The sequence below is a fragment of the Arachis hypogaea genome, chromosome 9 (genome assembly GCF_003086295.3).
Source record: "Arachis hypogaea cultivar Tifrunner chromosome 9, arahy.Tifrunner.gnm2.J5K5, whole genome shotgun sequence".
NCBI classification, from domain to species: Eukaryota; Viridiplantae; Streptophyta; class Magnoliopsida; order Fabales; family Fabaceae; genus Arachis; species Arachis hypogaea.
The window spans coordinates 43,119,142-43,137,689 of NC_092044.1; the positions used below are offsets into that span (position 1 = coordinate 43,119,142).

General features: G+C 40.4%; 1 non-coding gene across 1 annotated transcript; it reads left to right on the forward strand.

The window, feature by feature from the left end:
• The first annotated feature begins 16,811 nt into the window (after positions 1–16,811).
• Positions 16,812–16,919, forward strand: LOC112714018 (small nucleolar RNA R71). The gene has a single exon (XR_003158976.1). It is a non-coding gene; the product is annotated as a small nucleolar RNA R71 (small nucleolar RNA).
• Positions 16,920–18,548: the final 1,629 nt, after the last annotated feature.

Sequence of the window (18,548 nt, forward strand, 5' to 3'; positions counted from 1 at the left end):
TCCCAAGCTCATATCTTGAGGTATAGAGCTCCAATTTGCGTGCCGTCAGCGGCTACGCGTTTCTTGTGAAGAGATCTACACAACCCATACAAGAAACTCTAAAGGTAAGATTGAAATTATCCATTTCTTCTCTTCAGAATGTCGGGTAACTTGGGCTTGGGGCTAAGTGACTTTTTGTGATTCTTGGTGTTAAGGCTCACTCTAATCCTTGCTTAGCTTTGGGTTTTGACATCCAAATTTGTGGAAAAGGTAAGTGGATTTGAACTCTTGTGAACTTTTTATTTATGATGAGCCCTAGGTTGATTTTTGTGGTGATTTATATGTATATAGCTTGATTATTGAGTTTGGAGCTTGTTGGTGCTTCTTGGAGCTACATTGGTGGTTGGATTTTGGTTGAAAGCTCATTTGGTTCATAAAGGGAATCGACCATGGTATGATTTCGATTTTCTCTATGTAGCATATAATATTCATGGACACTTAGGCTAGTGACCCATAGGATAGGATTGGATTTGAATGGTTGTTGAGTTGTTGGATGTGATTGTATGATGATGTTTGATGAAATGATGATTAATAGTGATGTGATGAGAATAAATAAATTGTGAAGTTGAGTAGTGGATTATGTTGATAAATGTGATATTGGTGTTGATCGATTGGTAATATAGTTGGAAAATTGTTAACGAAGTTTGATAATTGAGATATATTGATGTTGATGGGTGGATGAGGAAAGGTGAAGGGAAAATATGTTAATTTTGGTATAGTATGACATAGAGGGTTGATGTTGATGAAAAGTGGAGTTTGGAATGGTTTGGTTTGGTTTTGGTCATGTTTGACAATGAAATTGAGGTAATTGTGATTTTGGGTAAAAGTTGCTTTTTGATGAAATTTGTCTTATCATAACATTTGCCTCGATTTTCAAAATTTGATGAAACTTGTCTAGAATCAAAGAACTTTGAAAATCCTTTTAATCGATATAAAGTTTGTGAAATTTAGAGTTTTGTAGAGGAAGTTATGATCATTCAAATTTGGTGTTAAAAATCTGAAATTCTGCAAAGTTGCAGAATTTCAGGACTTTCTGATATGTGCGCACGCACAGCCTTGTCCGCATGCACAGCCCTATGAGAATTCTATTCTGTGCGGGGACACACCTGTGCGCACGCACAGGTAGGGGAAAGGACTCTGGTAGCAGCGCTAGCATAGGTTGTGTGTGTGCACACCAATGAAGAATTACGACCTGTGCGGAAGCACAGCCCTGTGCGCACGCACAAGTTAGGATGGGACATCTGTTAGGGGCTCTCGCGCAGCTTGTGCGAGTGAACAGATTCTATAAATTTTAGTACCTGTGCGTACGCACACTTTTCAAAATCTTCTTGTCTGCGCATGCACACACTTGTGCGTACGCACACATTCAAAATCTCCCCGTGTGCGCACGCACACCCCTATACGGATGCACACATCCTGTTTCATAATTTTAAACTTTGTTTTCAACTATTTCACCTTCCCAACAAGGTTGTAAACTTCTTTAACACCATTTTAAGGCTTTTGGGCTTGTTTTTGAGTATGGGAATAAGGGAAATAGGCTAAGGGTTAGTTGATGATTATTTTGAAAAGTTAGCAAATAGAGGTCTACGTGTCGGGTGTATCAAGGATGAGTTTGGTTGAGAAATAAAGAAAAGTAGTGAACTTGGCGAGTACAGACAACGAATTGAGAAATTGAGGAACCAATGAATTCGGAATGGAATATTTATAATGTTGGTGATGGTTGTGATGAGTTGCGAACTTGGGAAGGAATGATTATGGGTAATGGAATGAGTATGAGAGGAAGGGTGCTTTGAGCACTAGCCTCTTAGATCGTATATGTGATTATGATATGCATTGTGTTCCGTCGTAGAGGCTGTGGCAGTATCCCGCCTACGTTTGGATGTGAGGCTTGGCATTGAGCTTCTCACTCATTTTGATTGCTCTAGAGGAAGGTGGTAAGGCATGCTCCCTCGGAATAATCTCTCTGAAAGGAGAAGGTGGTAGGGCACTCTCCCACGGAATTTCCTCCTGAGCATGGGTTTCTCTCTGATTGTAAGGAGGTAGGGCACTAACCCACGGAATTATGCGACAACCAGAGGAAGGTGGTTGGGCACGCTCCCTCGGAATATTCCCTCTGGAAGGAGAAGGTGGTAGGGCACTCTTCCTCGGAATTTTCCTCCTTATGCGCAATAGAGAAACTAATCCAGGAGTTGTTGGCTGGATTTACTGTCGGATTTAGCATAGTAACCGACATGTGATATCACAGCCAATAAGACAGACATTCATCATATGCATATTATATGTGTTTGCTTGCTTTGACTACTTGAGTTTGCCTACTTGTATAATATGCCTACTTGCTTCTTGAATTACTTGCTACCTACTTGAATATTACCTGTGTTTTCCTTGCTTGTATTTATTTGTGTTTGTCTGGTTTTTGAGGAGGTTAGGTAGGCGGTGGCGATGAGATCGCACGGAGGGTAGGTTGGTGAAGGCTGTGGGACAGCGGTGACTAGATTAGTTAGTAATCCCTTAAGTCAGATTATCCTATTGTTGAGTTATAGTTATAAGTTATGTTTAATGATTTTAGTATGTCTTAAGAATGAATCTTGTAATGAATATGAAGTCTAGGATTGCCTTTGGTGTCCCGGGGTCTTATATCCTACATCACTGGGCACTGTTACCATACTGAGAATCTCTGGTTCTCATACCATATTCTGTTGTTGTTTTTCAGATGCAGATCGTAACCCACCGTGGTGAGTTGTTTGGATGGTGACAGAAGCGGAGGATCTTATTACTCTTGGAGTCTTTTGATTATTTTGTTTATATATCTCTCACTTGTGTATTTTGTTCTAGCCTAGAGGCTTGTATTTGAGAGAGATCAAAACTTGTATAAGCCATTTATACTTCTGTTTCTTTTGTCGGTATATTTGGCTAGACGGCTTAAACTCCACGAGCCGTGGCTAGTCTCTTATGATATTACATTATTATACTATAATTTTTGTTTATATCCCATCTGTTCCTTGTGCTTTAAGTTAGACATTTTGTTAGTTCATTTTGCGCTTTTAAATCCTATTTTTGAACTATATCCTTCATCAGGCTTCTAGATAATATTATTCCTTCTATATATATTATATGTATAAGCTTAAAACTGTCGTAACCTTTGAATAACCTTTGGTTTACGATGCGGGGTAAGGCTTGGGCTAATTGGGATGTAACATTTAATGGTATCAGAGTGGTTTGTCTTCGTGAGCCTGAGGGATGGACCGATTGTGCTTCATTGCATACTCTGGGTCATTTTGTTTCATGCTATTTAGGTTATCTACTTGATATTTCATAGCATCCATCTTTGTGAGTGCCTTTTTGGGATAATTGAAGTACTAGACCTTTGATATTAAGACTGATCACCTTGATATCGAATGTTTGGTGTGGACAGGAACCCTAATGGCTACTCGTGGATGAGGTCGTACACGTTCACGGAGAGAGAGTAGGAATGAGTGACCGGCCGATAACCATGCCGAGTTCATGGCGGTAATGGCAAACCTTTCGAACACCAAAGAGGCTAACGTTGCTGCGACTCTGCAAGATGTGCAGAGGTTAGGCCAACCGGCTGGAAACGGAAACGGGAATGGCGAAGGAAATGCGGATGGCAATCCTGAAGGGAGCGGAGACAGCACGGAAGGTGCTCCGATGACTTTGGTGACTTTTCTCAAGGTACATCTGCCAAGTTTCAGAGGTTCAACAAATCTCACAGAAGTAGACAACTGGTTCCAAGCGATGGAGTGTGTGCTGCAGGCACAGTATGTCCCGCACAACCAATACGTGCAGTTTGCTGCTTATCAGTTTCAGGAAGAGGCCCAGCATTAATGGCAAGTAGAGTGCTGCTTGTTACAGCTTCAAAACGCCAATGTTCCTTAGAATGTGCTCCAAACGGCCTTCTACAAGAAGTATTTTCCTTAGTCTGCAAGGGAAGCAAAAGAGATAGAACTTATACAGCTGAAGCAAGGTTCCTTGTCTGTGCCAGATTATACAAGCAAGTTTGAGGAACTCTATAGGTTCTCTAGGGTGTGTCAGGGTGCCCCAGAGACCTATGAAAGTTAGAAGTGTGTCAAGTATCAAAGTGGCTTGAAGGATGACATCAGGACAGCTGTGGCTCCTATGGAGGTCTGTATTTTCTCCGTTCTGGTGAACAAGGCAAAAGTGGTTGAAGAGAACGCGAAGATGGAAGCCTCGTCAAGGGACACTCATGGAGTAAACCATGGTAAGGAACGCGACAACAACCTTGGACCAAGGGGACAAAACCTTAAGAAATATAGTGAAGGGAAGCGGTCAAGAGCTTATTCCCCTAATATGAAATGTCAGGAGTGTGGGAACTACCATCCGAATAGGCCATGCCAATTGGGTAAGAAACTATGTTACAAGTGTGGCACACCATGACATTTGGTTATAGATTGTCCACTCCGAGGAACACATGAGACAGGTCGATCACAACAACAGGATTGAGGTAATTACGAAGCTGATGGCCAAACCTCAACTTATCTTTATAGTATAGGCTATTGTCGTCTGTATCGAAAAAGGTTTTAAAACTTAGATTGATTTTTAAACCTGGTTTGAAATTCCGGTTTGAATGATTTGGTTTTGAAAAAATAGGACTGGAACTTTTGATCAAATGACACGAATTTAAAAGGAAAGTGGGTCCTAAGATTTTGTTGACTTGTGATTTTGGTTTAAATCTAGCTTATCAACAGGGTTTTCAATTTAAAGGTTTTGATTTAAAGGTTTCAATGAATTTAGGAAAATCGGGCTTTAAGATGATTAATTTACAAATTAAAAAGTTTTTGACTCTTTTGATAAGGTTTTAACAATGGTCTCATTTAAATTTGACTTGTTTTAAAGGTTTTGAAAAATATTACAAAATCGGTATTTAATTTAATGAACATTTTTCGGATTCGTAATGACGATAATTAGAGTGATGCAGCGAAAGTTGTACGCTAGGTTGTCGAATTGTGAGTTCTGGAAGGAAGACGTGAAGCTCTTAGGTCATGTGGTGAGCAAGGGAGGAATAGCTGTAGATCCTTCTAAGGTAGAAACGGTGATGGGATGGGATGGGAAAGGCCGACAACGGTGACGGAAGTCAGAAGCTTCCTGGGTTTAGCCGGATATTACCAGAGATTCGTTGAAGGATTTTCTCGGATTGCATTACCAATGACTAAGTTGACAAGAAAGGAAGCGCCTTTTGTTTGGATGTTGGAGTGTGAAGGAAGTTTTCATACTTGGAAGTGGAAGTTAACTTCAGCGCCTGTTTTAACCTTGATAGAACCGCATGAACCGTTCGAAGTATACTATGATGCTCCTCTGAAGGGTTTAGATTGTGTGTTCATGCAACACCGGAATGTGGTGGCTTACGCAACGCGTCAGCTGATACCGCATGAGGTGAACTACTCAACTCATGACCTGGAATTAGCGACGCTTGTGTTTGCACGGAAGATTTGGAGGCACCACCTGTGCAGGATGAGGTTTAAAGTCTTTTTTGAACATGAGGATCCCAAGGATATCCTTGATCAGAAATAGCTTAATATGCGTTAGAAAATATGGTTGGAATTGCTCAAGGACTACGATTCTAAAAGGAGTTGTCACCGTGGAAAGGCAAAGGTGGTCACAGACTCTTTGAGTCGGAGGTCTTTAACAATTTCTTGGATGAGAATCAAGGAAGAAGAGCTAGTGGAGAAGTTTGTGGATCTTAAGTTGGATATTGATGAAGTTGCTGGAAGAGCTTGTCTGAGCCAGTTGCAGATTTCAAGCACGTTTAAGACACAGAGTTCAGAAGGCTCAGCAAGATGAGTGAAAGATTCAGGAACTGTTCCAACCAGTTAGTGATAAGAGGCGTGAGGATTTCACTAAGGATGGTGAAGAATTGTGGACATATAAGGGAAGGATTTGCATACCGGATGTCGGGAGGTTGAGACAAGACTTGTTGTCGGCGTTTCAATACGGTGGATTCCCTATTCATCCCAGAAGTACGAAGATGTAGTAAGACATAGAGGAGATATTCTGGTGGCCTGAGATGAAAGGTGATGTAGCTACAGTGGTATCCAAATGTGGACCTGTCAGAAGGCGAAGATAGAGCATCAGAAGCAGTCAGGAATGATGCAGCCTCTTGAGATTCCTCAGTGGAATTGGGAAGGAGCTTCAATGGATTTTGTGACCGGGTTACCGAGGAATAGGTTAAAATTTGATATAGTTTGGGTGATCATGGTTTGTTTAACCAAATCCGCTCGTTTCTGTCTACCCAAGTGAACTGTTCTATGGAGGAGTTGGCGAGGTTCTATATAAAAGAGATAGCAAGGTTGCATGGTGTGCTGTCGAGTATAGTATCGGAACGTGATCCCCAATTCACATCAAAGTCTTGGGGGAGCTTTCCAAAGAGCTTTCGGAACGAAGCTATGTCTCAGTACTGCATAGCATCCACAAACGGATATGTTAAGAGCATGTATGTCGGAGGGTTACACCAACAACTGGGATTGGAAGAGCGATTAAGACCAAGGAGTTGAATCCGAGGTGTATAGGACCATTCGAGATTTTAAGGCAATTCGGGCCGGTGGCGTATCAAGTAGCTTTGCCACCTCCACTGTCTAACTTGCATGATATATTCTACATGTCACAACTCCATAAGTACATGTCGGATGCTGCTCATGTGCTAGAGCCTGAATCGGTCGAGTTGAGAGAGGACTTGACATTCTAAGTGACACCAGCAAGAATCGATGACACGCACGTGAAGGAGCTGCGAGAAAAGGGAGTTTCATTGGTTAAGGGTGCTTGGAGAAGAGCAGGAGTTGGAGAGCATATTAGGGAACTGGAGAACGAGGTGCGTTGGCAACTTGTTGGATTGGTAATGTTGAAAGTAGGATGCTCGTGGGGACTATGTATGTACATATATATTATATCGTGTGATTCGAATTTTCAAGGGCGAAAATCTTTTTAAGGAGGGGAGGATATAAGAACCGGAATTTTCACGAATAAAATCATTTAAATGCCCAAATTGAATTCCGGAAAGTTAGGATGAGAATTTGGAGATTTGAATATGATTTTGGACTCAGTGGGTGGTTCCGAGTCAGAAAATTTGTTTTCTGCGAAAAATCGTGAAAAACCACAAACCGGTTCAAGTCTGCCCGATGCTGCACGAGAAAAAGTAGAAACAGTCAAAAACCTTAGAAAACCATTAGAAATGGAAAACTGGGCGTTAGTGTTAAAGGTCTGGCCTAAAGTTGGGCCAAACGGGCTAAAAATGCTAACGAGTTGAACTGTACCCAAGTCCAACATATATAAAGGTTCATTTAATGAACCCTAACCTCATAAACACACACAGACTTCAGAATTTGAGGAACGGAAGAGCGGAAGAAGGAAACCCTTTTCACCTCAATCTTCCCAAGCTCATATCTTGAGCTATAGAGCTTCGATTTACGTTCTGTTAGCGGCTATGCGTTCCTTGAAAAGAGCTCTACAAAACTCATTCAAGAAACTCTAGAGATAAGCTTGAAATCCTACCAGTTCTTCTCTTCAAAATGTCGGGTATCTAGGGCTTGGGGCTAAGTGAGGTTTTGTGATTCTTGGTGTTTAGGTTCACTCTAATCCTTCCTTAGCTTTGGGTTTTGACATCCAAATCTATGGAAAAGGTAAGAGGCTTTGAACTCTTGTGAACTTTTGATTTATGATGAGCCCTAGGTTGATTTTTGTGGTGATTTATATGTATATAGCTTGATTATTGTGAGTTTGGAGCTTGTTGGTGCTTCTTGGAGCTACATTGGTGGTTGGATTTTGGTTGAAAGCTCATTTAGTTCATAAAAGGAATCGGCCAAGGTATGGTTTCGGTTTCCTCTATGTATCATATAATATTCATGGACATTTAGGCTAGTGACCCACAGGATAGGATTGGATTTGAATGGTTGTTGAGTTATTGGATGTGATTGTATGATGATGTTTGATGAAATAATGATTAATAGTGATGTGATGAGAATAAATATATTGTGAAGTTGAGTAGTGGATTATGTTGATAAATGTGATATTGGTGTTGATCGATTAGTAATATAGTTGGAAAATTGTTAACGAAGTTTGATAATTGAGATATATTGATGTTGATGGGTGGATGAGGAAAGGTGAAAGGAAAATGTGGTAATTCTGGAGTAGAATGACATAGAGGATTGATGTTGATGAAAAGTGGTGTTTGGAATGGTTTGGTTTGGTTTTGGTCATGTTTGACAATGAAATTGAGGTAATTGTGATTTTGGGTAAAAGTTGGTTTTTGATGAACTTTGTCTGATCATAACATTTGCCTTGATTTTCAAAATTTGATGAAACTTGTCTAGAATCAAAGAACTTTGAAAATCCTTTTAATCGATATAAAGTTTGTGAAATTTAGAGTTTTGTAGAGGAAGTTATGATCATTCAAAGTTGCAGAATTTCAGGACTTTCTGATATGTGCGCACGCACAGCCTTATGCGCACGCACAACCCTGCGAGAATTCTATTTTGTGTGGATGCACACACCTGTGCGTATGCACAGGCAGGGGAAAGGGCTCTGGTAGCAGCGCTAGCATAGGTTGGGCGTGCGCACACCAATGAAGAATTACTACCTGTGCGGACGCATAGCCCTATGTGCACGCACAAGTCGGGAAGGGACATCTGTTAGGGGCGCTCGCACAGCTTGTGCGAGTGAACAAATTCTATAAATTTTAGTGACTGTGTGTACGCACAGGGGTGTGCGTACGCACACTTTTCAAAATCATCCTGAGTGCACACGCACACACCAGTGCATACTCACACATTCAAAATCTCCCCGTGTGCGCACGCACACCCCTGTGCGGATGCACACGCACTGTTTCATAATTTTAAACTTTGTTTTCAACTATTTCACCTTCTTAACAAGGTTGTAAACTTCTTTAACACCATTTTAAGGCTTTTGGGCTTGTCTTTGAGTATGGGAATAAGGGAAATAGGCTAAGGGTTAGTTGATGATTATTTTGAGAAGTTAGCAAATGGTGGTCTAGGTTTTAGGTGTATTGAGGATGAGTTTGGTTGAGAAAGAAAGAAACGTAGTGAACTTGGTGAGTACTAACAACGAATTGAGAAAAATGAGGAAGCAATGAATTCAGATTGGAATATTTATAATGTTGGTGATGGTTGTGATGAGTTGCGAACTTGGGAAGGAATGATTATGGGTAATGAAATGAGTATGAGAGGAAGGGTGCTATGAGCACTAGCCTCTTAGATTGAATATGTGATTATGATATGCATTGTGTTCCGTCATAGGGACTGTGGCAGTATCCCGCCTACGTTCGAATGTGAGACTTGGCATTGAGCTTCTCACTCATTTTGATTGCTCCATAGGAAGGTAGTAGGGCACTCTCCTTCGGAATTTTCCTCCTTATACGCAATAGAGAGTCTAATCCAGGAGTTGTCGACCGGATTTGCTGTCGGATTTGGCATAGTAACTGACATGTGATATCACAGCCAATAGGATACACATTCATCATATACATCTTATATATGTTTGCTTGCTTTGACTACTTGAGTTTGCCTACTTGTATAATATGCCTACTTGCTTCTTGAATTACTTGCTACCTACTTGAATATTACCTGTGTTTTCCTTGCTTGTATTTATCTGTGTTTGTCTGGTTTTTGAGGAGGTTAGGTAGGCGGTGGTGATGGGATCGCACGGAGGGTAGGTTGGCAAAGGCTGTGGGACAGCGGTGACTAGATTAGTTAGTAATCCCTTAAGTCAGATTATCCTATTATTATGTTATAGTTATAAGTTATGTTTAATGTTTTTAGTATGTCTTAAGATTGAATCTTTTGATGGATATGAAGTCTAGGATTGCCTTTGGCGTCCCGAGGTCTTATATCCTACATCACTGGGCACTATTACCATACTGAGAACCTCCATTTCTCATACCATATTCTGTTGTTATTTTTCAAATGCAGGTCGCAACCCATCGGGTAAGTTGTTTGGATGGTGACAGAAGCAGAGGATCTTATTACTCTTGGAGTCTTTTGATTATTTTGTTTATATATCTCTAATTTTTGTATTTTGTTTTGGACTAGAGACTTGTATTTGAGAGAGATCAAAACTTGTATAAGCCATTTATACTTCTGTTTCCTTTTGTCGGTATATTTGGCTAGCCGGTTTAAACTCCACGAGCCGTGGCTAGTCTCTTATGATATTACATTATTATACTATTATTTTTGTTTATATCCCATTTGTTCCTTGTGCTTTAAGTTAGACGCTTCGTTAGTTTGTTTGCGCTTTTAAATCCTATATTTGAACTATATCCTTTATCAGGCTTCTAGATAATATTATTCCTTCTATATATATTATATGTATAAGCTTAGAACTGTCGTAACCTTTTATTAACCTTTGCTTTACGACGTGGGGTAAGACTTAGGCTAATTAGGGTGTTACAATTTACATACATAACATAAATTAAAGTAAAAATTTAAATATGATACAATATTATTAATCATTTTACTACCTGAACCTACCCCGCTGGTGCACGAAATTGTGATCAATACTTTTCACAAATCAAATAATCCCTGGTAATGAATCCAAAAACTTGGTATTCAACACCATGGCATAAACACAACTTCGCACAACTAACCAGCAAGTGTACTGGGTCGTCCAAGTAATAAACCTTACACGAGTAAGGGTCGATCCCACAGAGATTGTTGGTATGAAGCAAGCTATGGTCACCTTGTAAATCTTAGTCAGGCAAACTCAAATGGGTATGGTGATATGCGAATAAAACATAAAGATAAAGATAGAGATACTTATGTAATTCATTGGTAGGAATTTCAGATAAGCGTATGAAGATGCCTTCCCTTCCGTCTCTCTGCTTTCCTACTGTCTTCATCCAATCCTTCCTACTCCTTTCCATGGCAACCTTAAGCAAGGGTTTCACCGTTGTCAGTGGCTACCTCCCATCCTCTCAGTGGAAATGTTCAACGCACCCTGTCACGGCACGACTATCCATCTGTCGGTTCTCGATCAGGCCGGAATAGAATCCAGTGATTCTTTTGCGTCTGTCACTAACGCCCCGCCCTCAGAAGTTTGAAGCACCTCACAATCATTCAGTCATTGAATCCTACTCAGAATACCACAGACAAGGTTAGACCTTCCGGATTCTCTTGAATGCCGCCATCAGTTCTAGCCTATACCACGAAGATTCCGGTTAAAGAATCCAAGAGATATTCACCCAATCTAAGGTAGAACGGAGGTGGTTGTCAGGCACACGTTCATAGGTGAGAATGATGATGAGTGTCACGGATCATCACATTCATCAAGTTGAAGAACAAGTGATATCTTAGAACAAGAACAAGCGGAATTGAATAGAAGAACAATAGTAATTGCATTAATACTCGAGGTACAGCAGAGCTCCACACCTTAATCTATGGTGTATAGAAACTCCACCGTTGAAAATACATAAGAACAAGGTCTAGGCATGGCCATGAGGCCAGCCTCCCAATGATCTAAGAACTAGATGTCCAAAGATGATCAAAGGATCAAAAGAAATCCAAAGATGAAAATACAATAGCAAAAGGTCCTACTTATAGAGAACTAGTAGCCTAGGGTGTACAGAGATGAGTAAATGACATAAAAATCCACTTCCGGGCCCACTTGGTGTGTGCTTGGGCTGAGCATTGAAGCATTTTCGTGTAGAGACTCTTCTTGGAGTTAAACACCAGCTTTAGTGCCAGTTTGGGCGTTTAACTGCCATTTTGGTGCCAGTTCCGGCGTTTAACGCTGGGAATTCTGAGGGTCACTTTGAACGCCGGTTTGGGCCATCAAATCTTGGGCAACGTATAGACTATCATATATTGCTGGAAATCCCAGGATGTCTACTTTCCAACGCCGTTGAGAGCACACCAATTGGGCTTCTGTAGCTCCAGAAAATCCACTTTGAGTGCAGGGAGGTCAGAATCCAATAGCATCTGCAGTCCTTTTTAGTCTCTGAATCAGATTTTTGATCAGGTCCCTCAATTTCAGCCAAAAAATACCTGAAATCACAGAAAAACACACAAACTCATAGTAAAGTCCAGAAAAGTGAATTTTAACTAAAAACTAATAAAAATATACTAAAAACTAACTAGATCATACTAAAAACATACTGAAAACAATGCCAAAAAGCGTACAAATTATCCGCTCATCACAATACCAAACTTAAATTGTTGCTTGTCCTCAAGCAACTGAAAATCAAATAAGATAAAAAGAAGAGAATATGCAATGAATTCCAAAAACATCTATGAAGATCAGTATTAATTAGATGAGCGGGGCTTTTAGCTTTTTGCCTCTGAATAGTTTTGGCATCTCACTCTATCCTTTGAAATTCAGAATGATGGGCTTCTTTAGGAACTTAGAATCCAGATAGTGTTATTGATTCTCCTAGTAAAGTATGATGATTCTTGAACATAACTACTTATTGAGTCTTGGCCGTGGCCCAAAGCACTCTGTCTTCCAGTATTACCACCGGATACATACATGCCACAGACACATAATTGGGTGAACCTTTTCAGATTGTGACTCAGCTTTGCTAGAGTCCCCAATTAGAGGTGTCCAGGGTTCTTAAGCACACTCTTTTTGCCTTGGATCACAACTTTATTTCTTTCTTTTTCTTTCTTTTTCTTTCTCTCTTTTTTTTTCGAATATTTTTTTTTTGAATCACTACTTTTTCTTGCTTCAAGAATCATTTTTATGATTTTTCAGATCCTCAGTAACATGTCTCCTTTTTCATCATTCTTTCAAGAGCCAACATTCATGAACCACAAATTCAAAAGATATATGCACTGTTTAAGCATACATTCAGAAAACAAAAGTATTGCTACCACATCAAAATAATCAGACTGTTATAAAATTCAAAATTCATGCAATTCTTCTCTTTTTCAATTAAGAACATTTTTCATTCAAGAAAGGTGATGGATTCATAGGACATTCATAACTTTAAGGCATAGACACTAAGACACTAATGATCACAAGACACAAACATAGACAAACATAAGCACTAAAATTCGAAAAACAGGAAAATAAAGAACAAGGAAATCAAGGAACGGGTCCACCTTAGTGATGGCGGCTTGTTCTTCTTCTTGAAGATCCTATGGAGTGTTTGAGCTCCTCAATGTCTCTTCCTTGTCTTTGTTGCTCCTCTCTCATGATTCTTTGATCTTCTCTTATTTCATGGAGGATGATGGAGTGTTCTTGATGCTCCACCCTTAGTTGTCCCATGTTGGAACTCAATTCTCCTAGGGAGGTGTTTAGTTGCTCCCAATAGTTTTGTGGAGGAAAGTGCATCCCTTGAGGTATCTCAGGGATCTCATGATGAGTGGGGTCTCTTATGTGCTCCATCCTCTTCTTAGTGATGGGCTTGTCCTCATCAATAGGGATGTCTCCCTCTATGTCAACTCCAACCGAATAACAGAGGTGACAAATGAGACGAGGGAAGGCTAACCTTGCCAAGGTAGAAGACTTGTCCGCCACCTTATAAAGTTCTTGAGATATAACTCATGAACTTCTATTTCTTCTCCAATCATGATGCTATGAATCATGATAGCCCGGTCTATAGTAACTTCGGACCGGTTGCTAATGGGAATGATTGAGCGTTGGATAAACTCCAACCATCCTCTAGCCACGGGTTTGAGGTCATGCCTTCTCAATTGAACCGGCTTCCCTCTTGAATCTCTCTTCCATTGGGCGCCTTCTTCACATATGACTGTGAGGACTTGGTCCAACCTTTGATCAAAGTTGACCCTTCTAGTGTAAGGATGTTCATCTCCTTGCATCATGGGCAAGTTGAATGCCAACCTTACATTTTCCGGACTAAAATCCAAGTATTTCCCCCGAACCATAGTAAGATAATTCTTCGGATCCGGGTTCACACTTTGATCATGGTTCTTGATGATCCATGCATTGGCATAGAACTCTTGAACCATTAAGATTCCGACTTGTTGAATGGGGTTGGTAAGAACTTCCCAACCTCTTCTTCGGATCTCATGTCGGATCTCCGGATATTCACTCTTTTTGAGTGAGAAAGGGACCTCGGGGATCACCTTCTTCAAGGCCACAACTTCATAGAAGTGGTCTTGATACACCCTTGAGATGAATCTCTCCATCTCCCATGACTCGGAGATAGAAGCTTTTGCCTTCCCTTTCCTCTTTCTAGAGGTTTCTCCGGCCTTGGATGCCATAAATGGTTATGGAAAAACAAAAAGCAATGCTTTTACCACACCAAACTTAAAAGGTTTGCTCGTCCTCGAGCAAAAGAAGAAAGAAGAGATTAGAAGAAGAAGAAATGAGGAAGAAGGGAATGGCTTTGTGTTCGGCCAAAAGGGGAGAAGTGGTGTGTAGGTTGTGTGAAAATGAAGGAGTGAAGATGGGTTTATATAGGAGTGGGTGGTGGTGATGGTTCGGCTATGTGAGGGTGGGTTTGGGAGGGAAAGTGTTTTGAATTTGAATGGTTAGGTAGGTGGGGTTTAATGAAGGATGGATGTGAGTGGTGAAGAGAAAGATGGGATTTGATAGGTGAAGGGTTTTGGGGGAAGAAGTGTTGAGGTGATTGGTGAATGGTTGAAGAAGAAGAGAGAGAGTGGTGGGGTAGGTGGGGATCCTGTGGGGTCCACAGATCCTGAGGTGTCAAGGAAAAGTCATCCCTGCACCAAATGGCAAGCAAAATTGCGTTTTGTGCCAATTCTGGCGTTAAACGCCGGGCTGGTGCCCATTTCTGGCGTTTAACGCCAGCTTCTTGCCCTTTTCTGGCGTTTAACACCAGTCTGGTGCCCCTTTCTGGCGTTAAACGCCCAGAATGGTGCCAGACTGGGCGTTAAACGCCCATCTGCTAGCCTTACTGACGTTTAAACGCCAGCACGCTCTCCTCCAGGGTGTGCTGTTTTTCTTTCTGTTTTTCATTCTGTTTTTGCTTTTTCAATTGATTTTGTGACTTCTCATGATCATCAACCTACAAAAGAACATAAAATAACAAAGGAAAATAGATAAAATATAACATTGGGTTGCCTCCCAACAAGCGCTTCTTTAATGTCAGTAGCTTGACAGGGGGCTCTCATGGAGCCTCAGAAATACTCAAAGCAATGTTGCAACCTCCCAACACCAAACTTAGAGTTTGAATGTGGGGGTTCAACACCAAACTTAGAAGTTGGTTGTGGCCTCCCAACACCAAACTTAGAGTTTGACTGTGGGGGCTCTGTGTGGCTCTGTTTTGAGAGAAGCTCTTCATGCTTCCTCACCATGATGACAGAGGGATATCCTTGAGCCTTAAACACAAAGGATTCTTCATTCACTTGAATGATCAATTCTCCTCTATCAACATCAATCACAGCCCTTGCTGTGGCTAGGAAGGGTCTGCCAAGGATGATGGATTCATCCATGCACTTCCTAGTCTCTAGGACTATGAAATCAGCAGGGATGTAATGGTCTTCAACTTTGACCAGAACATCCTCTATAAGTCCATATGCTTGTTTTCTTGAATTGTCTGCCATCTCTAGTGAGATTTTTGCAGCTTGCACCTCAAAGATCCCTAGCTTCTCCATTACAGAGAGAGGCATGAGGTTTACACTTGACCCTAAGTCACACAAGGCCTTTTTGAAGGTCATGGTGCCTATGGTACAAGGTATTGAAAACTTCCCAGGATCCTGTCTCTTTTGAGGTAATTTCTGCCTAGACAAGTCATCCAGTTCTTTGGTGAGCAAAGGGGGTTCATCCTCCCAAGTCTCATTTCCAAATAACTTGTCATTTAGCTTCATGATTGCTCCAAGGTATTTAGCAACTTGCTCTTCAGTGTCATACTCATCCTCTTCAGAGGAAGAATACTCATCAGAGCTCATGAATGGCAGAAGTAAGTCCAATGGAATCTTTATGGTCTCATTTTGAGCCTCAGATTCCCATGGTTCCTTATTGGGGAACTCATTGGAGGCCAGTGGACGTCCATTGAGGTCTTCCTCAGTGGCGTTCACTGCCTCTTCCTCCTCTCCAAATTCGGCCATGTTGATGGCCTTGCACTCTCCTTTTGGATTTTCTTTTGTATTGCTTGGAAGAGTACTAGGAGGGAGTTCAGTAATTTTCTTGCTCAGCTGACCCACTTGTGCCTCCAAGTTTCTAATGGAGGATCTTGTTTCAGTCATGAAACTTTGAGTGGTTTTGATTAGATCAGAGACCATGGTTGCTAAGTCAGAGGTATTCTGCTTAGAACTCTCTGTCTGTTGCTGAGAAGATGATGGAAAAGGCTTGCTATTGCTAAACCTGTTTCTTCCACCATTATTGTTGTTGAAACCTTGTTGAGGTCTCTGTTGATCCTTCCATGAAAAATTTGGATGATTTCTCCATGAAGGATTGTAGGTGTTTCCATAGGGTTCTCCCATGTAATTCACCTCTTCCATTGAAGGGTTCTCAGGATCATAAGCTTCTTCCTCAGATGAAGCTTCCTTAGTACTGCTTGGTGCATTTTGCATCCCAGACAGACTTTGAGAGATCAAATTGACTTGCTGAGTCAATATTTTATTCTGAGCCAATATGGCATTCAGAGTGTCAATCTCAAGAACTCCTTTCTTCTGATTGGTCCCATTGTTCACAGGATTCCTTTCAGAAGTGTACATGAATTGGTTATTTGCAACCATTTCAATCAGCTCTTGAGCTTCTGTAGGCGTCTTCTTCAGATGAAGAGATCCTCCAGCAGAGCTATCCAAAGACATCTTGGACAGTTCAGAGAGACCATCATAGAAAATACCTATGATACTCCATTCAGAAAGCATGTCATAGGGACACTTTCTGATTAATTGTTTGTATCTTTCCCAAGCTTCATAGAGGGATTCTCCTTCCTTCTGTCTAAAGGTTTGGACTTCCACTCTAAGCTTACTCAATTTTTGAGGTGGAAAGAACTTTGCCAAGAAGGCATTGACTAGCTTTTCCCAAGAGTTCAGGCTTTCTTTAGGTTGTGAGTCCAACCATATTCTAGCTCTGTCTCTTACAGCAAAAGGGAATAGCATAAGTCTGTAGACCTCAGGGTCAACCCCATTAGTCTTGACAGTGTCACAGATTTGCAAGAATTCAGCTAAGAACAGATGAGGATCTTCCAATGGAAGTCCATGGAACTTGCAATTCTGTTGCATTAGAGAAACTAATTGAGGCTTAAGCTCAAAGTTGTTTGCTCCAATGGCAGGGATAGAGATGCTTCTCCCATAGAAGTCGGGAGTAGGTGCAGTAAAGTCACCCAGCACCTTCCTTGCATTGTTGGCATTGTTGTTGTTTTCGGCTGCCATGTGTTCTTCTTCTTTGAAGAATTCGGTTAGGTCCTCTACAGAGAGTTGTGTCTTAGCTTCTCTTAGCTTTCGCTTCAAGGTCCTTTCAGGTTCAGGATCAGCCTCAACAAGAATGCTTTTGTCTTTGCTCCTGTTCATAAGAAAGAGAAGAGAACAAGAAAATGTGGAATCCTCTATGTCACAGTATAGAGATTCCTTGAGGTGTCAGAGGAAAAGAAAAATAGAAGGCAGAAGTAGAAAATTCGAACTTATCAAAGAAGATAGAGTTCGAATTTTGCATTAAGGAGTAGTATTAGTCCATAAATAGAAGGATGTGAGAAGAAGGGAAGCAATTTTCGAAAATTAAGTAAAAGATTTTGAAAACATTTTGAAAAACCTTAATTGATTTTCGAAAATCAAGGGTGGAAAAGAAATCAAGTGATTTTTGGAAAAAGATTTTGAAATTAGAAATCAAAAAGATTTGATTGAAAGTTATTTTGAAAAAGATGTGGTTAAGAAGATATGATTGGTTTTAAAAAGATGTGATTGAGAAGATATGATTTGAAAAACATTTAAAAAGATTTGATTTTGAAAATTAATGACTTGGCTATCAAGAAAAGATATGATTCAAACATTAAACCTTTCTCAACAGCAAAGGCAACATACTTGATATGTTGAATCAAATCATTAATTGAGAGCAAGTATTTTTGAAAATAGAAAGAAATTGATTTTGAAAAAGATTTGATTGAAAAGATTTGATTTGAAAAAGATTTGATTTTGAAAAATTTTGAAAACTTGAAAAAAAAATTTGCATTGAAAACAAAATCTTCCCCCTTGTGCCATCCTGGCGTTAAACGCCCAGAATGGTGCACATTCTGGCGTTTAACGCCCAAAATGCTACTCTTTTGGGCGTTAAACGCCCAACCAGGTACCCTGGCTGGCGTTTAAACGCCAGTCTGTCCTTCTTCACTGGGCGTTTTGAACGCCCAGCATTTTCTGTGCAATTCCTCTGCTGTATGTTCTGAATCTTCAATTCTCTGTATTATTGACTTGAAAAGATACAAATTAAAAATATTTTTGGATTTTTAATAATAAGGAATAATCTAAATGCAACTAAAATCAAATAATAATGCATGCAAGACACCAAACTTAGCAATTTGTATACTTCTGACACTAATGAGAATGCATATAAGACACATAAAACACTCAAGTCAAGAGAATTTAAAGATTAGAGTAAGAAATCAT